At 45.2% G+C, this 21809-nt stretch overlaps 1 protein-coding gene and 1 long non-coding RNA gene across 5 annotated transcripts in view; one reads left to right on the top strand and one right to left on the bottom strand.

Moving 5' to 3' along the window:
• LOC149524297 (uncharacterized) overlaps positions 1–21809 on the top strand; it is a 378401-nt gene that overhangs the window by 144095 nt on the left and 212497 nt on the right. The window lies entirely within an intron of this gene.
• Positions 75–19857, bottom strand: LOC112545274 (uncharacterized). Of its 4 annotated transcripts, none has more exons than XR_012903297.2 (4): positions 19724–19857; positions 19548–19634; positions 505–569; positions 82–213 (listed from the first exon to the last, which is right to left on the bottom strand). It is a non-coding gene; the product is annotated as an uncharacterized LOC112545274 (long non-coding RNA). The 4 variants fall into 4 exon arrangements; XR_012903298.2 differs by having other exon boundaries at positions 19701–19837; XR_016349594.1 differs by lacking the exon at positions 505–569 and having other exon boundaries at positions 75–213.

A 21809-nucleotide genomic window follows, 5' to 3' on the forward strand; every position in this document is an offset into this window, starting at 1 on the left:
GCCATGCGCATGGTGCGGCCCTGTTCCAGCAACTCCCTTCAGGTCTCTTGCCACACCCAGATGTCCTCCTTCAGTCTCTGGTCCTGCAGGGATCGGAGTGCAGAGATGTGCTCCTGCATGAGTTCTTTCTGGTTCTCCAGCGCCTGTGGGTCACCTGGTGTCGGAAGTCTGGCCCAGGTGGTGTCAACCTCCCCGCTCTCGCAGCCTGTCTGGCTGTGGAGAACAGAGAGATGGTCAGTCATCCCAAGAGACAGGGTGCCTGAAGCCTTACCCTCATCTGTGAGCTGAGACCAACAGTTCTCGGGCCAGATGAAGGTGATGTGCTTTGAGCCAGGCCATTTGTGGCCTGGACAGCGGGCCCTTTCCTGCAGGGTACATCTGCCAATATAATATATGCCATCATGTGCCGGCAATGTCCCTCTGTCATATACATTAGCCAAACTGGATAGTCCCTATGTAAAAGAATAAACGGACACAAATCAGATATCAAGAATGGTAACATACAAAAACCTGTAGGAGAACACTTCAATCTCCCTGGACACACAGTAGCAGATTTAAAAGTAGCCATCCTGTAAAAAAAAAAAAAAGCTTCAAAAACAGACTTCAAAGAGAAACTGCAGAGCTATAATTCATTTGCAAACTTGACACTATCAATTTAGTATTAAACAAAGACTGTGAATGGTTAGACAGCTACAAAAGCAGTTTCTCCTATCTTGGTGTTCACACCTCCACATCAGCTGCTAGAAGTGGGCCACATCCTCCCTGAGGGTATGTCTACACTACAAAGTTAATTTGAACTAACAGACGTTAGTTCGAATTAACTTTCATAGGCGCTACACATACAAACTGTTAGTTCGAACTTAATTCGAACTAGCGGAGCGCTTAATTCGAACTAGGTAAACCTCATTCTAAGAGGACTAATGCCTAGTTCGAATTAAGTAGTTCGAATTAAGGGCTGTGTAGCCACTTAATTCGAACTAGTGGGAGGCTAGCCCTTCCCAGCTTGCCCTCGTGGCCACTCTGGGCCAAACCAGGAAAACTCTTCTGCCCGCCTCCCGGCCCCGGAGCCCTTAAAGGGCCATGGTCTGGCTACAGTGCTCGTGCCAGTTGCAAGCCTGCCAGCACCCAGCCAGCAGACCCGGCACCTGGCACGGGATGAGCCATCCACCCGCTGCCACCCAGCCCTCCCCCTCTTCCCGGGACCAGGCTGGCGTCTCCCAGGAGCCTGCCTGGGGCCACAAGAGGTGGGCACCCGCTTGGTCAAGTGCGGAGATCGTGGACCTCATCGAGGTTTGGGGGGAAGCCTCCAACCTCCACGATTTCCGCACTAGCTACAGGAATGCAGCTGTCTGCGGCCGTCTACAGCCGCATGGCTGACAGCCTGGCCACCAGAGGCCACATGCAGACCCGGGAGCAGGTCTGCTGCAAAATTAAGGACCTGTGGCAGTCTTACTCCAGGGCCTGCCAGCCAGGGGCTGACCCGGAGACCTGCCCCGACTTTGAGGCCCTGGACTACATCCTGGGGGCTTACGCCGTCCATGCCCCCCGGGTGGTGATCGACCCCAGGGCAGAGGGCCCCGTCCGTGATACAGAGGAGGAGGAGGAGGACGCCAAGAGCCAGGAGCCTGCCCAGGACCCAGGACTCCCGAGGCATCCCACAGAGCACATCGACTGTGTCGTCCGAGGTCAAGGAGGGCTCCGCATGTGAGTGCCATCATGCTCCCCTTATGTGTACACGGGAGTGGGGAGAGAGGAGTCCAGGGACCGTGCGCCTGGGCCTTGCCCACCATGGAGCAGCAGCTGGGTGTCATGCAGGGGCCCTGGCCTTGCAGAGGGGGGCTGGGTTTCACCCACCTTGTTCCCAGGGAGAATTGACCACTGCTCTTGTTTCACCACAGGTGCAGCACCTGGGACTGCAGGGCGCACCACCTCACCTGCAACGGCCACCCGAACTCCTCCACCAGGAACCATGAGGAGTACCAGCGGCGGCACCTGCGGCTCCTGGAGCACTAGCTCCGCACCCAGGACCACTGGGTCCGGGAGGACCTGCGGCTGCGGCAGCAGAGTTTGGAGGCGCTGGAGGAGCAGGGCCGTGCACTCAGAGGCCACCTCTAGACCTTGGTGGTCAGGTTCCTGCCTCCTCCTGCTCCAGCCCCTGTGGTCGTCCCAGCTCCCCCTCCTGCTTCCTCCTCACCCCCCGTCCCTCCTGCCCCATCCTCCACTCCCCCCGATGCCCCCGCACCCGCAGTGCTGCGAGACGAGAGAGCCAGCAGGACGCCCAAGCCTGAGCTTTCCCTTCCCTTCCTCCCCCTTCTAGCTCCCTCCTCCCAGGTTTTCCCCTCCCCTCTCCCATCCTCATTTCTCCATCCCCCCCACCCCAGTTATGTAAAATAAAATAAATGTTGGTTGTCAAAACAGGTGTGTTTATTTGACATTAGGAAGGGGGGCTAGGGATGGGAAAGGGGAAGGAGGAGAGGGTGGAAGAAGGCCCCAGTGGGGCATGCAGGGAGAATTCAGTCCTCCTCCTCCACTTGGAAGCTCTCCTGCAGGGCTTCCCAGATCCGGATGGCCCCCTGCTGGGCCTCCCGGATGGCGGTGGTGCGGGGCTGTGCATAGCGGCTAGCCATGCGCTCAGCCTCAGCCATCCAGGCTGGCAGGAAAGCCTCCCCCTTCCGCTCTCACAAATTGTGCAGCACACAACAATCTGCCACTATGGGAGGGATATTGTGCTCGGCGAGGTTGAGGCGGGTGAGGAGGCACCTAAATCGTGCTTTCAATCATCCAAAGGCCCCCTCCGCCACAATGCGGGCCCTGGTGAGCCTGGCATTGAAGGCCTGGCGGGAAGGGTTGAGGTGCCCCGTGTACGGCTTCATGAGCCAGGGCTGTAGGGGGTAGGCCACTTCCCCCACCAGGCACACGGGCATGTCCACATCCCCAACCCTGATGTGGCAGTCGGGGAAGAAGGTCCCGGTGTGCAGCCTCTGCCAGACGGAGGAGTTGCGGAACACCCTGGCGTCGTGTGCCTTGCCGGACCAGCCCACATTAATGTCTGTGAACTGGCCCCGGTGGTCACACGTGGCCTGCAGGAGCACGAAGAAGTACCCCTTCATGTTGATGTACTGGGAGGCTTGGTGTTCAGGGGCATGGATGAGGATGTGCGTCCCGTTGATGGCCCCGCTACAGTTGGGGAAGCCGAAGACGCTGAACCCCCAGATGACGGTGTCTGGGTCGGCGAGTCGGACCACCCTGTGGAGCAGCACCCTGTTGATGGTCTTGATCACCTGCAGAGAGACACAGCAAACCGCGAATCACTGGGGCGCCCGGGTGGCTGGGAATGTTCGTTGCCTGGCAACGCCACGCGCCCCACTCCCAGAAGCAACCCCCACGGTCAGTGTGTAGTACAGCCGGGACAGACCGAACCCTCCTGTGTGGGGCACTGTCGCCTCCTCCCCCTCTCCCATTTTCCCTGGGGTGGCCCATCACCTCCTTGCAGCCGCCCTCCCCACTGGCCCAATGGCCAGTGAATGCCGTACCTGCGTGAGCACTGCTCCAACGGTGGATCTCCCCACGCTGAACTGGTTCCCGATGGATCGGTAGCTGTCCGGCGTGGAGAGCTTCCTGAGGGCGATGGCCACACACTTCTGGAAGGGGATGGCGGGCCTCATGCGAGTATCCTGTCACTGCAGAGCAGGGGCGAGCCACTCGCAAAGCTCCAGGAAGATGTCCCTCTTCATCCTGAAGTTCCGGGTCCACTGTCTGTCTCCCCAGCGCTCCAGGACGATGCGGTCCCACCAGTCTGATAAACTGTAACTTTGGCAGCCCAGCAAAAACATTACCTTGGGGGTCAGTTTCCCAGATAATCTTGTAGGACAGAAAGGCTGTGAGTTTCAGATGTTCAGCAAGATATTAGTATCCCTCAAAACCTTACAATGAGGCTACATCTACACTATGGCAATTTTGCAGAAGAGGAAATGCAAATGAAGTGCTCATTTGCAAATCTCACGCTCTCATTTGCATATTCTCTTCCGATCCTTTTTGCGGAAGAAGTTTTTGTGGAAAAAAACCACAGTGTAGATGGGGCCATTTTTTGGAAAAAAACCCTTTTGCACAAGATCCCTTATTCCTCAAAAAATAAAGTTTATGGGATCTTGGGCAAAAGTTTTTTTTTTTTCCAAAAAATGGCCCCATCTACACTGCTTTTTTTTCTGGGAAAAACCTCTTCCCCAAAAAGGATCGAAAGAGAATATGCAAATGAGAGCACGAGATTTGCAAATGAGCACTTTATTTGCATTTCCTCTTCCGCAAAACTGCCATAGTGTAGACGTAGTCTGAGAGTAACTGATTTGTTCAAAAGTAACAGAGAAATAGCCGTGTTAGTTTGATCTTGATAAAACAAAAAAAAGTCGTGTTGCACTTTATTAGGTGATGAGCTTTCGTGGGGCAGACCCACTTCTTCAGATCATATTCTGAAAGTGAATATGCATGATCATTATGTAATAGAGGGATACAATGAAAAAGTAAACAAAATATACAGTAATGAATCAGATACATAGCATAGACGGTGAGGACGGGGAGGGAGGGGTGACAAGGAAGGAGGAAATTGCTTATTGTAAGTGTCAATTAAGTGGCTTATCTGGAGTTACTACAATTATCAAAAGGTGGGGAGGCTGTCTTTGTAATGTATAAGGTAATTATCATCTAAATTAAGGCTCATTCGCAACGTGTTGAATTTTAGCATAAAAAAGAGTTCTGAAGTCTCTCTTTGTAATCTGCTGTTAAAGTCTCTTTGTAGTCAGACACATGTTGTTAGTCTACATTTTAATCAAACTGGCCATTCCCTTAAAGACCTCAGTATACCTTCCTAGACAGTCATTTCCCATTTTGTATGTGTGAAACTGATTGTTCCTTCCTAAGTGGAATACTTTGCATTTATCCTTATTGACATTCATTCTATTTACATCAGACCATGTCTCCAATTTGTCCAGATTATTTTGAATTATAATCCTATCCTTCAATGAACTTGGAACCCCTCTCATTTTGGTATCATCCACAAACTTCATTAGTGTACTCCTTATATTATCTAAATAATTGATATTTAGATATTGAACAGAACTGGACCCAGAGGTGATCCCTGTGAAAACCAACTTGTTATGCCCTTCCAGCATGACCATGAACCATTGAGAATTACTCTCTTGGAATTGTTATTCAATCAGTTAGCACCTTACAATAGCTCCATCTACATTGTATTTTCCTAGTTTGTTAATGAGAAGGTCATAAACAACAGTATCAAATGCTTTACTAAAGTCTAGATATCTACCACTACCACTTCCTCCTTATCCACAGGGATTGTTATTCTGTCAAAGAAAGATATCAGGTTGGTTCAACATAATTTGGTTACAAATCTATGCTGATTGTTGCTTGTTACCTTATTATCTTCAAGATCTTTGAAAATGGAGTCTTTAATTATTTGCTGCATTATTTTTCTTGGTACAGAAGTTAAACTGACTGGTCTATAATTCCCTGGGTTATCCTTATTTCTCTTTTTATAGAGTGGCACTGCTTTAGCCCTTTTCTAGTCTTCTGCAAACTCTCACATATTTCATGACTTTTCAAAGATAAGAGCTCAAATATCTCCTCAATCAACTCTTTCAGTATTCTAGGATGGATTTCACTAGGCACTGATTACTTAAAGACATCTAACTTGTCTAATTTGTAACTTGTCCTTTCCCTATTTTAGCTTCTACATTTGAGAAGCTGTTGTTTATTTTTTGATGCAGATGAATTTGTTATGTAAAATTACTAGACTGACCCCTTCTCTGGCTGAGGTTTCTCATAGCTCTTCTGCCAGAAGAGAAGGTTGTTCCCAGTGCAGTGGGGAGGAGGGATGTGATTGAAAAGAGAAACCAGAGGGTATTATGATCATTTTTATTTAATAGTTATGATTTCAAGCTTCTAGTATTAAAATACATCCCATCCTATGACACTGGAAAAAGAAACCACAAAAGGGGAAGTATATAAACTATGGGTTTTATTGGTTTTAATCTTAATTTACACACAACAATCTGAATAGAGTTTATTTTACATGATTGCACTACTTATAGCATTCCACTTTATAAACATGTCAAGTACATAGCTGTGCTTCACAAAAAACTAGAAATGTAATTTCCCCTCTATGTATAGACATGAGATTGACAGCTGGCTTTCCCTATGGTTTGCCCGTATGACTTCAGTTCAGAACATGTGTAGGCTACATGCCGTGTGCGTCATTCTGAATACCTCCTGCGTAAAGAGATTCCATTACTCATGAACTGGCCAGTTATCTAGAGGCCCAGAAAAGGTTTTTGGGGCTATGAATGTAGGTGGGGGTGGAAGTATGTTTAGATCATTGTCAAGGAGAACTGTATTTGATATGCCATAGTGTGCAGTAAGTACAGCTTGCTGGTCTCTCAAATTCTTAGCGTTTAGATGAGAGCTGGAATACTTTCAGGCATTACACACTCTGACTAAGAGATTTTCTGTCCTCACATAACCTTCCCCTTCTCCAAATAATAGTTCAGCCTCACAGCAGGGAATGAATTTAAAGACTGCACATCATGTGATAATGGTAAAGCTCTCATAACAGTCATCATATTTATTAGTTTTAAAATCAGCCCCTTTGTCATAGATAATAGTTTACAGCTGCAGTGGAATAGAGGCAAATTGCTGTGTGTCAGACTAAATGCAATTAAGATACACTGGCAAGAATGACATGCTTAGTTTTTCAGATCTATTGGTAATAACGCTTGTCATCAGTTCCTGGCCACATCTTTGGACTGCTGAGTCCAGTAAACGATCCTGCAAATAAAATAATCTTGACCACATGGACATCTGAAGAAAAAGTCTTCAAGGGCCTTTTCAAGGCAATTCCCCTAGAAATCCCTGGGATAAATTTATTAGTGACTTTAATTATGGTGCATGATAAATTGCAAATGAGGTGCAAATCAATAAACATTTCTATTCTCAAGACAGAACAAGAGTAAGAAAAGCCTAGTTTAAGGGACACAAAGACACATTCAGTGCCAATTTACACACTGTTAGTTGTAAGGTAGGACTTGCAATAAATTGGACTTGCAATAATAGGACTTGCATTAAATAAATGTAATTTCCCCTTCGGCACCAGATTGTGAAGTAGTCATAAGGGCTCCTTGTTCAAGCACAGGGACTTACTGGGGGTAGGCGAGAGAATTCTTAAACTGTACTTTGACTATTCTGGGTTGTGAAGCAGCCCACAGACAGTCATGCTACTCTGTTGTGGTTTACAACAGCCCCATTGAATGGCATGAATAGAGGGCTAGCCTGTGCCTTTCAGGTAGAGCATTGAGGATGGTGAACAATGCCAAAGGAACTACAGATTGCCACCTCTTGGTTCCCATGGTAGCCCAGGCAAGGCATGAACTACTTATTGTAAAATTGTCCACATACAGATAGACTTGCTGGCCTTGGTAAACCTTTGGTTCACTCTGTGTCTTTTTTTAATCGATGAGATGGACTTCTCTAGTCTCAAGACGCTATTGTAAGAAGGAAATACATAGTTAGGTTTCGGCATAACTTTGAAATGGACATGATACCCCAGTTCAAAAACTTCTAGAACCCGATGAGCCAAAGAAATGGCTTGCTAGGCCTTAAAAATGTGAGACAAATGGTGCCTAAAAGATGAGGTAACAAAGGAAGACAGACAAGGATTTGGATACTCCAAACCTAGTTCTGGGTCCTCTGCTGCTTCCTCTGAATAGTTAGCTAGATGCAACCTTGCCAATAACTGAGGAGGCTAAGGAGGAAGAGGCTTTCCAAGTTGTGTGAGTATCCAGGTCCAAAGGAGGACTGTTGTAATTGTCCCTTATGGAATCAAAATAAGTGTTTCTTATGGGAAACAGCCTGAATCAAGACCCAGAAACCTGACTGGCTTTGGGATTTGTAGGTATCTTTTCCAAGATCTAGACTGTCTTGGAGCTGAAGGAGTGTTTGCCTTCAAAAAAGCAAATTCATAACTTTAGCTTAGACCGTAGAGAAATGATCAGAATTCTTGAGCCAAAAATGTCTTCTAACGGAGACAGCTGTAGCCAAAGTCCTAGCAGTGGTGTCCAAAATTGCAAAATATACTCTCAGGAAATGTTTAGACGCCTCCTGGCCTTTCTTGAATTCCTCCTGAAATTCCAGGTTTTGTTTTCAGTAATGTGGTAGATGCAAGAAAGAGGCAGTTTTGGAGTAGAGTGAAAAATAGTGTCTGGCCATAACTGCCTAATAATTGGCAGCTCTCAACATCAAGTCAGCCAAAGAAATAAACCTTTATTCCAGACACAGTCATTTATTTGATGACACCTTCCCAGCTTTAGGCTTCTTATTTTCATCAGAAGTCCCAAACAAGTGATCTCAGAGTGGGATTCTGGAAAAATAAATCAGATCCTTCCTTGGAGAGCAGATATAAAGAACCAAATTTCTTTGAGAAAGAAATAGAGGCAGGATTGCTGCAGGCCTCTTTAACCAGTTTTTACAAACCCAACAAATCCTCAGTGACATTATTGTTTAATTTCTCTACAATATCAATAGTTTGTTTGGTTTCCTAGGCAAAGCTGTTAAGTGAATATCAAGAGCCATGGATACACAATTTGCCTGATTATAAAAGTCACTGGCTTCATTCAGAAGACAGGAGGAAGCATTGAAGACAATTTCAAGCTGGAGATGAGATACAGAAAGGTGGATTATCCCATCAGTTCTTACTCAGAGACAGAGAAAAGGGGGCGGAGCTTTTTCCTTGTTTGAAGGAGGTGGCTTTGTGTAGAGGGAGAAGGAATCTGTGGTCTCTTGTCAACAAGCCTCATTGAAAATACTAGTAATGCTGAAGACAAAGGACTATAGGCCTGAAGATCCCATGGCATATCATCCCAATGATCAGGAAAATATGAGCCAGACCATTGTGAAAGGGAGGGTATGTATAATTTAGGGTTATGGACTCCCACAGAGGAGCTCTTTGGAGGCAGCATCATAAAGGAGAATGCATTTGGGTTTTTTGCTGCCATTAAAATAAAGGCAAGTATTTAGATTTTCCAGGTTATAGTCATTTTGGTGGAGGCCTCCATAAAACTGAGCTGCATGCTCTGCAGGCAGTCTCATTAGCCACTGTTCCCCTCACTGTGTCTTTTTTTATTAAAAGAAAATGTAAAGCAACCTCCACAAAGTAGAAGAAATAGAATAGATAAAAGTACAGAATAAACAGAGATCCATGGATCTATTTTAGACCCCAATGCTACTCCTGAGCTACATGCAAGTGAAGGAAAATAGAACACTGACAAATTAATCAGGCTGATGGAGTTAACATGGTCTAAATGGAGCTAGGTGATGAGGTCTACCTATAAGGTTGAAAGTCTGGTTTGATTGAAAATGCTTAATGGCTAATAAAGCCCAGCTGAGGAAGAAGTGGGGTAAGATATAAAACCAGGAAGTTTGCCGTGGATAGGGGCTGAAGTGAGGGAGCTTGAATCTAATCTTTGGACATTAGAGAGGGCAAAGAGGAAACCCAGGAGGAGTGTGGAAACTGAGGATCCAGACCCTGCAGGAAAGGTTTACCAAGAAGCATGAAAGAGTCAGAGTAAGAAAAGGTTCAGGGAACCCACAGCAAAATGGGATGTTGCAGACCATAGCAGCTGATTAGATGGTCCCTGAGCTCGAACCTGGAGTAAACTGGCATAGTTTGGTCAATAGTCTGTCTGAAAGAGGAAAGTACATAGTGTCCTGGATTGAAGGCCAAGCCATGAAGAGAACTCTTAAGCTAGAGAGAGGGGCTTTTGAGTGCATGAGCAAGCAATATAAGGGGGCATTGGACCTGCAAGTACAGCCAGGAGGTGTTGTCTTACTGGTGAGTCAACGCCATTACAAGCATATTTTCCATTTTTTCCTTCAAGTCATTAAAGCAAATATTGACTAGTAGCAAACCTGGGGCTAAGCTCTGTGGAACACCACTAGACATATCTCCCATTTTGATAGTAAACCATCAGTGACTACTAATTGAACCTGTTTTGCATCCACTTTATAGTAACTTCCTCTGGACCACATTTCCCTAGTTTGGTTATGAGACTGTCACGTGGGGCATGTCAAAATCCTTACTAAAATTATTTTTATTACAGCTACTAGGCCAGGAATTCTGTCAAAAAAGGAAATTAGTTTAGTTGAGCATGATTTGTTCTTGACAAATCCATGTGAGCTATTACTTAACCCTATTATCCTGTAGGATAATTTGTTGTATTATTCTGGGTATCACTGTCAAGGTGGATTGATCTCAGTCATAGTGACTTGTTCCCCTTTTGAAAGGTGTGCATGGGTAGCATGTACAAGAGGCTTGGAGAGGCGAAGCCTCCTTTAAAAATGCTTACTATGCAAGGGGCAAGAAATGCTGGATGTGATGTGGGTCACTTCTCTGTAGAGGCACACTGGTCTGCTGCCTTTAGAGCGCTGAGACCAAACTTCCTAGAAGTGGGATGCAGGCGGAGTCCCGTGGCTGGGCCAGCCAGTGAGAGTCTGTGCAAGCTGATGCTGGAGCAACTAGATGGACCATTGGTCTGACCCAGTATGGCTGTCCTAATGTTCCTAGTGGAAAGCTGGGATTGACAAGAGTGTACAAACTGGAACAGTCAACTAATGCTCAAAAAGGGATGTGTGGGTAGATGTACAACTTTTATAGAGTGGCTGTGTGGAGGTAAGGGTTTTGGAAAACAGGAGTTACTGTGTTAAAGATCCCAAAGGCTGCCAAACTGAGACAAAGGCCTTCATAGGAATGCTAGGCAAGTGGGCAAAAGTTGGAAGATATAGACTAGGGTTCCAAAATAAAGAGCTTGACCCATGATAACTTGTGGGCGACTTTTTAAATTTCATCCTTCATGTTGTTTTCAGCAAGTTGTCAAGAATAAATATTTTTATTTAAAATCACTACTGAGATATTTATGATGGGTCTGTGCCTATAGGAGTATTTACTGTAGCCATAAAGGACAAATCTTTGTGGCTTTATGTGACCCAGAATTTGAAAGAGGACATGGCTTCAGAGTTCTCATTCTTCAGTGAAAAGTAAAAATTTAAGACATTTATTAGCATGGATTGGCAAATACTGAGACATTGTTATGCTGATGCAGAAATATCATTCAGGCGGAAATCAAGTAAATTTCATTCTAGGATGCATTTTTCAAATGGGTTTTAAATAGAAAAATATCAGCTCTTAGATCCAACTGAATTAATTCACGTGTTCTGGTTCTGTTGGTAAATGTGGTCTTGGGAGGTGAAATTATGGTTTCTGAAGGATTTATTAATAACATTTTAATCCTCTTTATATTAGTTTTCTGTGCATTTACTGTAAAAACTGAGTAAAGTTTGCTTTTCCCCTTTCCAACAAAACCACCTTTCCTTGAGTATAAATGACATGCATACTTGTGAAAATCTGAAATTAATAAGTGGTACAAAGGAAAAGTGGTATTCGAGATTCTTCTCAAACATCTATCTATATCTTTTTATCTTTGAGAGTTTGTGTGTCTGCCTATGAGTCCATTTGTTCAAGAACTCCTCCTAAATTATAAGAGCTACGGCCAACAAATTTGGTATGTAGCTTTCTTTTACCTGAACTTAAAGCGAGGTCAGGGTTTGGCTGTGTTAGGAAAATGGGAAGAGCCTAGAATGGGAATGTTTTTCAGAACATGGAAAGGGAGCCGGGAAAAGAGGAAGAATGCTAAATTGCAGAGTGACCATTGGGGGCAGCGAACGCTGGGGACAGCTGCAGAGTAACCACTGGGGGTAGCCACACCAGAAGAAGACTGGTTAGTTGGGGACTGGGTAAGTGGTCTCCCTACTCCAAGCAGTACTGGATGAGAGTGGGGAGCCCCTCTGCCTATCAGCCCCCTGTCTTTGACCCCTCTGGACCACTCCAAGATTAGGAAGCATAGGCCGGCCCCATCCAGGAGACACCCCCTAGGATATGCCCCCTCATAAGAGTCTTGGAATTGGGCCTGGACCCCTCCTCCAACACAGAGGCCCCCTCCCAAGGAGAAGCCGGGGCCAGGAACCATGGCCCGACCACGGACAGGCTGCAGACTCAGAAGGCAGAGCAGCTGGAGGTTGCTGCCAGCCCACAAAGCCTCACCCACCCTCCCCAATGGACAGGCTGCAGACTGGGTGAAGGGAAGCTAGAGGCCAAGACCAGACTCCCCATCACTGCCTCCCTGGACAAGCTGCAGGGTGGAGAGGTAGCTGAAGGCCAGGGCTGCCTTTAGAGACTCACCCCCTCCTCCCTGGAATAACTTCAGGGCAGAGGCAGGCCGCTGGATGCCAGGGCCAGCCCTTGGAGCCCTGCCTATCCCCTGGACAGGCTGGATACTGGGGGGCAGGGCGCAGGAGGCCGAGGATAGCTCACAGAGCTCCGCTCCCCCACCCTGAACAAGCTGGAGGCAGGGATGGCCCACACAGTCCCAGCCCTCCTGGGAAGAACTGCTGGCTGAAGACATAAGAATGGCCAACAGTCCATCTAGCCCAGTATCCTGTCTTCCAACAGTGGCCCATGCCAGATCCCCCAGAGGGAGTGAACGGAACAGGTAATCATCAAGTGATCTCTCTCCTGTCACCCATTTCCAGCCTCTGACAAACCTGCTAGGACACAAACCCTCCTCATCCTGGCTAAAAAGTATTAGTGTAGCCTCAGCCCCCAGGAGGAGTCACCAGCCAGAGAGCCTAGTCACTGCCACTCAGAAGGACTACTGCTTCAGCAGCGCCACTCTTGCTGCCTCGGGCAGCTCCAGTAAGTCCCCTTTTCCCGGCCTCCCAACCTGCTGCCCTGGGCCCCCTGTTCTGAGTCCTGCACCTCCCACCCTGCGCCCTCACTCCTGCATCTCCATCCCCTATTCTGAGCCTTCCATCTGCTTTGCCCTGCTTTGAGCTAACAGCCTGTGCCCAGAACACCCAATCTTCTGCCCTCACTCCAGCACCCTCCACACCCTACCCTTAGCGCCCCCAACTCTCCCATCTCCCTGCTCTCACTTCTTCCCCACTGTGACCCTGCTACCCTCTGCCCTAACTCTAGCCCCCCAACCCCTTCCCTCAGTCCCACCATACCTGGACTCCGGCCTTGACTTCTGTACCCCACCCTCTATCATGACCAAAACCTGTGCATTTATTCCAACACTTTTTATCTATTGCTCTGAGTCCCTCTAACCCTCCCATCCCCTTGCCCTCACTCCTGCACTCCACCCCTTTTTAGTCTAGCAAAAGACAGAAAAACTGCAAATATTGTCTACCAACAAGTTTTATCTAATGCCTGGATCGCTTTCCTTCTTTTATTAAGGCACGCTTCATTTTTCCTTCATTTTTGAAAAATACAATCATTTAAATAAAGCATGTACATTTTCCTTTTATTTTGCAAAACAATCCCAACCCTCCTCCTCATTATTTTATATAAAGACCCAACCAGCACCTAGGGTTGCCAGATGTCCAGTATTCAACTAGACAGTCCATTTTTTGTGCCCTGTGACCAGTAAAAAATTCAGAAAATACTGGACATGTGCAATATCCGGTATTTTCTGCTTTTCCTTCTGGGCGCCTGACAGAAGCCTGGCGGGGGCGGGGAGAGTGGCTGGGGAGGCAGGGCCGCGATTGGCGCTGGGAGCCCTCAGCTGGTTGCAGCTCCTTGCATCTGACGTAGAAGTGACGCCTTGGGAAGAAGGAGGAGGAGCCCTGTCCGTGCTCCTGAGTTCTGTTCAAGCATGTTGTGCAGCCTTAGTCTGGGGGAGAAGCCTGCAGGTGCTTTGTGGTTGCGTTTAGGCGCTTTCCATTGGCTCTCAGCCAAAACTGACTAGGGTGGAGTTTCTGCTTCTTCCCACTGGGTCACTAAAGACCTGGCTATGGGGAAGACCGGATTCTGCAGGGGAGCAGTTTGGCCCAGCACAGGGGGGGTTAAATGGCAGGTGGCCACCGGCAGCCTGTTAGGGCCAAAAAGGATCAAAAGCAAAGTATTTCTTAAAAGCACCACGCTGCTTTTTTTGGGGGGGGTTGGGTGGTTTGCTTAACAATTCTTGAGGTCCTTTTTTTTTTTTTTTTTTTTTTTTTTGCCCAATAACTTTGGTGGTCTCCTTTGTTTTTCTCAACAGACTTTTTCCCCGGTGTTTTTTTTTTGGGGGGGGGGCGGTGGTGTTTGGTATTTTTTGTTAAATCATCTGGCAACCCTACCAGCACCAGTGCATCTGCTAGTTCTACAGAGACAGGGCATCTTAACATGATGTCCAAGTCTTATACGTCCTTAGTGGACAATTACACACACTTCAATTCCATCAACTAACTTTGGACAGACACAGAGTAAAATTTTCAAAAGGAGCCTAGTATTGAGATGTAGGTTCCTAAGGACCAGATTTTTTAAAGGTATCAATGGGAGTTTGTTTCTTAAATAACTTTAAAACATGGCCCTGGAACTCTAAGCCAATTCTGAAAATATGATTTGGACTCTTAAGTCAAATACTTTTGAAAATGTTACCCTAAAGCAATAGTACATATATGGATAGAGTTTACACATCACTAGGGATCCATTTGCTTACAAGAATTTTTACAACTATTGTGGGACAATGGTGTAATACTCAGTTACTTTGACACAGCTGGTGGACTTACATTATGGTTATTGATACAATATCCCAGGGGCATATGCTATTTAATTGTTTTCCAGACATTCTAGTGACTCCTCCCTGGTTTTACTTATGTAACGTTTGGTAATTGTTTGAATGTTGAATTTAATGAGCACAGTTTACAATAATGATAGATTCATATAAGTTAATTCACCAAATAACAGACCCTTTTTTAAAAAAAGGAAAATTAGAACAACTGACATTTTCCATGGTTAGTCAAACTTTTTCCATCATAACCTTTTTTGATGAAAAATTGGGTTTTTGAACAATCAAAACTTTTCACAGAAAGTGTTTACTTCCTTGAAAACATACCATTTTTGAAAGCCCCAAATTGCTTTTTTTTTTTTTAAGAGAGAAAAGTTTGGGTTTTGGGTGTCAAATAACAAAAGATTGCATTTTTGATTTTAAAAAAAGTTCTGCAGTGAAAAAAAAATCTCATATTCCGACCAGTTCTACTTTATACATATTTGTAACAAAAACAAAAGCACATAAAAGTTTGGTACATATAACTGTTATAGTACAAGGTATCATGGTAAAAAATGAGTTTTGATAAGAGTCCCTCAGTTTTAACCTGGATCCTCATCCAATATAGTAGGTACAATTTTGTTTTGTAGTTTTGCTTTTGCACACAGACAGTTATTAGTATATTTGCAGCCATTTACTGTAGGTACCTAACTCTGAGGCTGTCTCTACATTGGCTCAATCTTGCACAAAAACAGCTGCTTTTGTGCCAAAACTTGCTACCTGTCTACACTGGCCACGAATTCTTGCGCAAGAAACACTGACGTTCTAATGTATGAAATCAGTGCTTTTTGCACAAGAACTAAGATGCTCCCGCTCAGCAATAAGCCCTCTCGCGCAACTGTTCTTGAGCAAGAGGCCAGTGTAGACAGGCAACATGAATTTCTTGCGCAAGAAAGCCCTACAGTTAAAATAGCCATCAGAGCTTTCTTGCACAAGAGAGTGTCTACACTGGCAAGGATGCTTTTGTGCAAAAGCACATCTCTTGCGCAAAGGCACATACCAGTGTAGACGCTGTCTTCTGGAAGAGTTTTTGCACAAGAACTCTTCCGCAAAAGAGTTCTTGAGCAAAATGGTGCCAGTGTAGACGTAGTGAGTGTTGGATGTGATTAGGTGACTTAGGTGACTATATGGTGCATATGTATCCACAAAAACTGTTCTAGCTATTTTGCACCCTCCTTTAATTACAGTGTCGAAATTGTGCCTAAATATTGCAGCAGATTTTTTTTAGGCTGGAATATCCCTTGTCAAAAACCAGTATTGTGAGCAAGACATGAGAAGTCATTCTTCTGCTCTACTCTGCACTGATTAGGCCTTAGTTGGAATATTATGTCCAGTTTTGGGCACCACATTTCAAGAAACATCTGGAGAAATTGGAGACGTTCCAGAGAAGAGCAACAAAAATGATTAAAGGTCTAGAAAACATGAGCTATGAGGGAAGACTGAAATAATTGGGCTTGTTTAGCTTAGAAAAGAGAAGACTGAGAGGGGACATGATAGCAGTTTTCAAGTATCTAAAAGGGTATTATAAGGGGGAGGGAGAAAAATTGTTCTTGGCCTCTAATGATAGGACAAGAAGCAATGGACTTAAACTGCATCAAGGGAGATTTAGATTGGACATTAGTAAATACTTCCTAACTGTCAGGGTGGTTAAACACTGGAATAAATTGCCTAGGGATGCTGTGGAATCTCCATCACTGGAGACATTTAAAAGCAAGTTGGATAGTCATCTATCAGGGATGATCTAGATGGTGCTTGGTCCTGCCGTATGGTCAGGGGACTGGACTTGATGACCTCTTGAGGTCCCTTCCAATTCTAGTATTCTATGATTTTATGATTCTTATGAGTTTTCACATGCATGAGCTGGCCAAGAACATGCTCCCCTTGATTCTGTGACTGACTCCTGTTTCAGCTTTAAGTGAGAGGTAGAAAAGTCTCTGCAGCAAATGTTTGTTATTTAATCTCCCTTGCCTGTGGTTAGTTTTTCCTTCTTAACTGTTCTTTGTTCTAGTTTAAAAAATTTTCTTCCAAGTTCTTTGTTCCTATAGTTAGATAGTGGTAGCCTGCACCATGCCCAGCTCCCCAGGTTTTAAGCTCTGTTCCTCATGTAAGGATTCTATTCCTGTGTCAAATGGACACACTCAATGTGTCCGCTTCCTTGGCAAGGCATGTTTCACAGAAATTCCCTCACTCTGCTAAATCGAAGGCCAGAGTACTGCATGACAGAGATTTATGCTTTAAGCTGATTCTACTCAAAAAGTCACTAAGACCAGCTTCAGACTGGGGTCAGCAGCACGATAAGCCCCAGGCTGAAAAGGATCAAAAAATCCTGAAAGGAATGTACCTTCTCAGGAGGCTTGGGCACCTAAGCGCTTGTCTCCAGTGCTGACAGCAACTCTGGCACCACAATTAAGTACTTCTGATGCTGCAGGTGTATCCAGCATTGCCAGCACTGCCAAGAAAGCGGGTCATACAAAATCCTGCTCTGAGGCCTCAAGCTTTAAGTTGCGTGACTTGAATGTCACAGCACCTGCTGGCACTCTGCTATCATCTACTGGAACTGATAGTCACTCTGCTATCATCTACTGGAACTGATAGTACTTTGCCGGCACTGCAACTGGCTCCAGTGTCGAGCACTACTTCTGGCACTGCTACAGGCACAGCCACAACACTGAGTACGTGTCTCGGCACCAGGTGGCCAGGATATCTCATGGCACCACAAGCGGCACTGGTGCAGCCAACAATGGCACCATTGACACCAGCACAACAGTACATACAACATAGAGACCTCCTGGTTTCTTCAACTTTCAATTCACCTTTCCTGGGCACCAACATTTCTCCTGATACTCCAGCACTGAGACTGGATATATTACCAGAGAGATTTTCCAGTGACTCTGATGAGGATGTGGATGTGATGTTTTCTCTTAACAATGCTCCTCCCACTGACTATTCCGTATACTCAGCCAGGACTCATCCTCCACACTCCAAACACTGAAACATGCCACACTGGTATAACAACCCATGGATGCCACCACCCATGCCTTACCCACAGTAGCAGTACCAGAGCCCCTGGCAGCCTCGCCAGAAGCTCCACAAATCCCACATGCGCTCTTCTGTGCTTCAGCTGTTCCCTTCACAGTATTCCTTAGTTCCTCAACATCAACATGCAATACAAGGGGAGCAATCTGATCCTTCATTGGATGCATCGCCTAATACCAATGAATCGTCCTCCCCAGACAAAGTAGGATGCCTCCTACTCCCACAACAGGAGACAATTTCTTACATTTTCAAGATCTTTTTAAATGTGTATCTGCCGAACTCAATATCCCCATACAGTATGTGTCAGAACCAACATGAATTGACTGACATTTTATTAACCCTTTTGACTTCCAAGATAGCTTTACTGATTAATCCTACCATTATGGAGCCAGCAAAGACCATCTAGCAAATACTAGCAATGGCCACTCCATCATTCAAGTGGATTGACAAAAAACATTACGTTCCTCCAAAAGGATCAGAGTTTCATTTTATCCACCCTGCACCAAACTCATTACTAGTGTTAGAAGCCCAGAAGAAGATGAAGCAGCAGCACTTTAGATCAACCCCATCGGATCGGGACAGCAAAAGGCTGGATCTCTTTGGCTGAAAAGTTACATGTTGTCCATGTTACAATTCCTAGTGGCAAATTATACAATGTCAATAAGTCAAGATTAAATTATTTATTTCAGATATTCCTTAGACAAAGAAGCAGCAATTTAAAGTCATGATTATGGTGGGTCATGCAATACCAGGATGATACTCCAAGATGCCCTAGATGTTGCTGACACAGCAGCTCGGTCTACCACAACAGCCATAGTCATAGAAGGGCCTCACGGTTCAGTGCTGCAATCTTCCCTGAGAGATCCAGTCTACTGTAGAAAACCTTCCATTTGATGGGCAGAAACTATTTGCAGCCAACACTAATGAAGTGTTACATTCCATGAAGGATTCTAACGCAATGCTCTAATCTCTTGGTATCCACAATTCTGCAAATACCATAAGAAGACAATATATGCTATACTACAGCCTAGTCCCAGATACCATATCCTAGCTCTAGATACCCTCAATAGACTCCTCAATACAACAGGCAAGAGCAGCACCAAAAGAACTTCACAAGAGGCTAGGGTCAACAATGATGTCAATCATCTAACAGCTCTCAGCAATTGCAACCTTCTAATAAGCAAATCTGAGTCTTTTGTCGAGAGTTGTGAAAACCTTTTGACCATTCCAGTGCATTCTATACCCTCTAAGCTGTTCTAGCCTGTCTTCTGCCATATTTTAACACCTGGAAAAGGATAACTTCCAATAAATGGGTTCTACAAATAATCAAGCTCAGATGTACTATTCCCTTTATGTTGACACCCTCTTCCCATTCTCCTACCCAGTCCCTCTTCAGGGATCACTCTCATGAGGATCTTCTCCAACAGGAGGTTGGACATCTTTTACAAGTACAAGGGGAAAGGTTTTTATTCCCATTACTTCCACATGGAGAAGTAGAGAAGATGGCTACCCATCCTTGATTTATGAGCATTGAACAAATTGGTTAAGAAGCAAAAGTTTAAGATGGTAACACTTGCCACCATCACAAAGGCATTGGAAAGAGGTGGCTCATTTTTGTCCATCAACTTGCAAGATGTATATTTTCACATTTCCATCCATCCTGCTCATAGACGATTTCTTTTAGGTACTCCACACTACCAGTATAAGGTCTTGCCATTTGGCCTTTCAACAGATCTGAGAGTTTTCTCAAAGGTGCTATCAGTCATTACAGCATAACTGCAGAAACAATCTGTAATTATATTTCCTTACCTCGACTACTGTCTCCTCAATGCGTGCTCCGAATCTGATGCTCGATGCTCCCTCTCCATCACAGGAGATGTCTTCTAACCTCTTGGTCTACAGATAAACAAAAACAAGTCACATTTGTTTGCTAATCAAAAGATCCAGTTCATAGGTGCTTACCTTGACTTCGCGTGTACACTCACTTCCCTTCCTAATGGATCATTTTCACAAAATCATGGACTTGGTCATGACTCTACAGTCCTCTCTCAAAATTACAGCCAAGACTGCCTTCAACTATTGAGTCATATGGCAGTTTGCAACTTCATGGTAAAATGCTAATTTGCCCATGAGGTATCTGTAGGGGTGGCTCAGGGCAATCTACAAGCCATACGTCCACCTATTATCAAAGTCCCTCATCATCCCACCCTCAGTAAGGAAGTCTTCTCTCTGGTGGTTGACACAGAAAGATCTGTGTTCTGGCATTCTGTTCCTTACAGCAGAACCATCCATTTCCATGACGACAGATGCATCCATTATTGGATGGCGCATACACTTGCATCATCACATGGCTCAGGATTGTGGTCCAACAAAGAGAGGTCTTCACATCAATGTACTAGAACTGCGGGTGGTAAGATATGCTGTGAACTATTTCTCCCTTTAATCAACAAAATCCTGTGAGACTAAACGTAGACAATGTTGCTGAAATGTTTTATACAAACTGTCAGAGTGGAGCCAGATCACACTCACCGTGTATGGAAGCAATCACCCTTTGGACTTGGTGCCTGAAATACAGCATATATAATCACTGTTGTGCGCCTTCCTGGCCACCTCAGTAACACAGCTGATGCTCTAAGCAGGACGCTGCCCACGAAACTCAAGTGGCAACTCAACCCAGCTATCCATGTGTGGATTTTTCCAACGGTGGGGTCACCCCACCATAGACCCCTTTGCCACCCAGAACAACAAAAACTGTCTGCATTTTTGCTCCAGACCTAGCATAGGGAGGGGATGCTTTCCTGGTCAAGTGATCGCTTCAATTCCTATACACTTTCCTCCCATACCTCTCATCAACATGGTTGTGATCAAGGCGCAAACGGAGAAGGCACAATTAATTCTGATAGCACCTTTTTGGCCATGGCAACCTTGGTTCCCTTTCTGCTCAAAATGGCTTACATACCACCAACTCCCCTGCCTTGCAACCTTGATCTCCTTTATCAGCCCTGAAATATGGACATCCATCCCAATCTCCATGTGCTGAATCTGAATTCTTGGCTCCTCAGTGGTTTTCCGCACAAGAGTTAGCGTGCTCTGCACAGGTTCAATGCGTCCTCTTGCACAGCAGAGCCCAAAACACTCGTAAAATATACCTTCAGAAGTGGAAAAGATTTTCAGTATGGTGGGCACATTGTCATGCTATCCTGTCCGCATCCCCATTGCCTCTAATTTTGGACTGTTTGTTGCACCTTAAACAAGTTGGCCTTGTGCTGTGTTCCATCAAGGTACACCTTGCTGCTCTTACCACTTTTCACCTCAAAATAGATACCTCAATATTTGCACATCCTCTCACTAAGACATTCATCAAAGGCCTACAAGTGCTTTATCCCGATGTGACCTCTCCAGCACATTTTTGAGATCTCCACCTGGTTTTAAATATTCTCACCAGACCCCCATTTGAGCCAATGGCCACCTGCTCTCTGTGCACCTTTTAATTAAACAACCTTTCTCATAGCCATTACATTGGCCAGATGGGTGGGAGAAATTGCCACACTCATGGCAGACCCCCATACCACCTTTTTCAAAGACAAGGTGACTTTACACAGTAATCCCAAGTTTTTACCAAAGGTACGATCATCCTTTCATTTGAATCAGACTATACACATCTCTACATTTTTTTTCCAAAACTCCACACTAACTCATTTGAATCAAATATGCACACTCTTGATTACGCAGGGCACTTTCTTTTTATATACAATGCGCAAGATCATTCTGGTCCTCTCCTAGACTGTTGTCTCCATAGCGAATCACAAGAAAGATGAAGCCATCTCAACTCAGTGACTCTTTCACTGGATTTCAGACTGTATAAGACTTTGCTATTCTTTATCAGGTGCTAATACTCCTGACAGGGTATATTGAACTAGAGCCATGTCTACCTCAGTGACATGTCTACAAAAGGTACCTGTAGCAGATATTTACACAGCCACTACTTTGTCATAGGGATGATTCCAGCCATCCTAATCTTTTCAGCTGTCCTTTAGCGATGACTGGAAGGGTTAATCAATAAGAACAGTA

Source organism: Pelodiscus sinensis, chromosome 5 (assembly GCF_052426305.1).
Source record: "Pelodiscus sinensis isolate ZL-2025 chromosome 5, ASM5242630v1, whole genome shotgun sequence".
Lineage (NCBI taxonomy): Eukaryota > Metazoa > Chordata > Testudines > Trionychidae > Pelodiscus > Pelodiscus sinensis.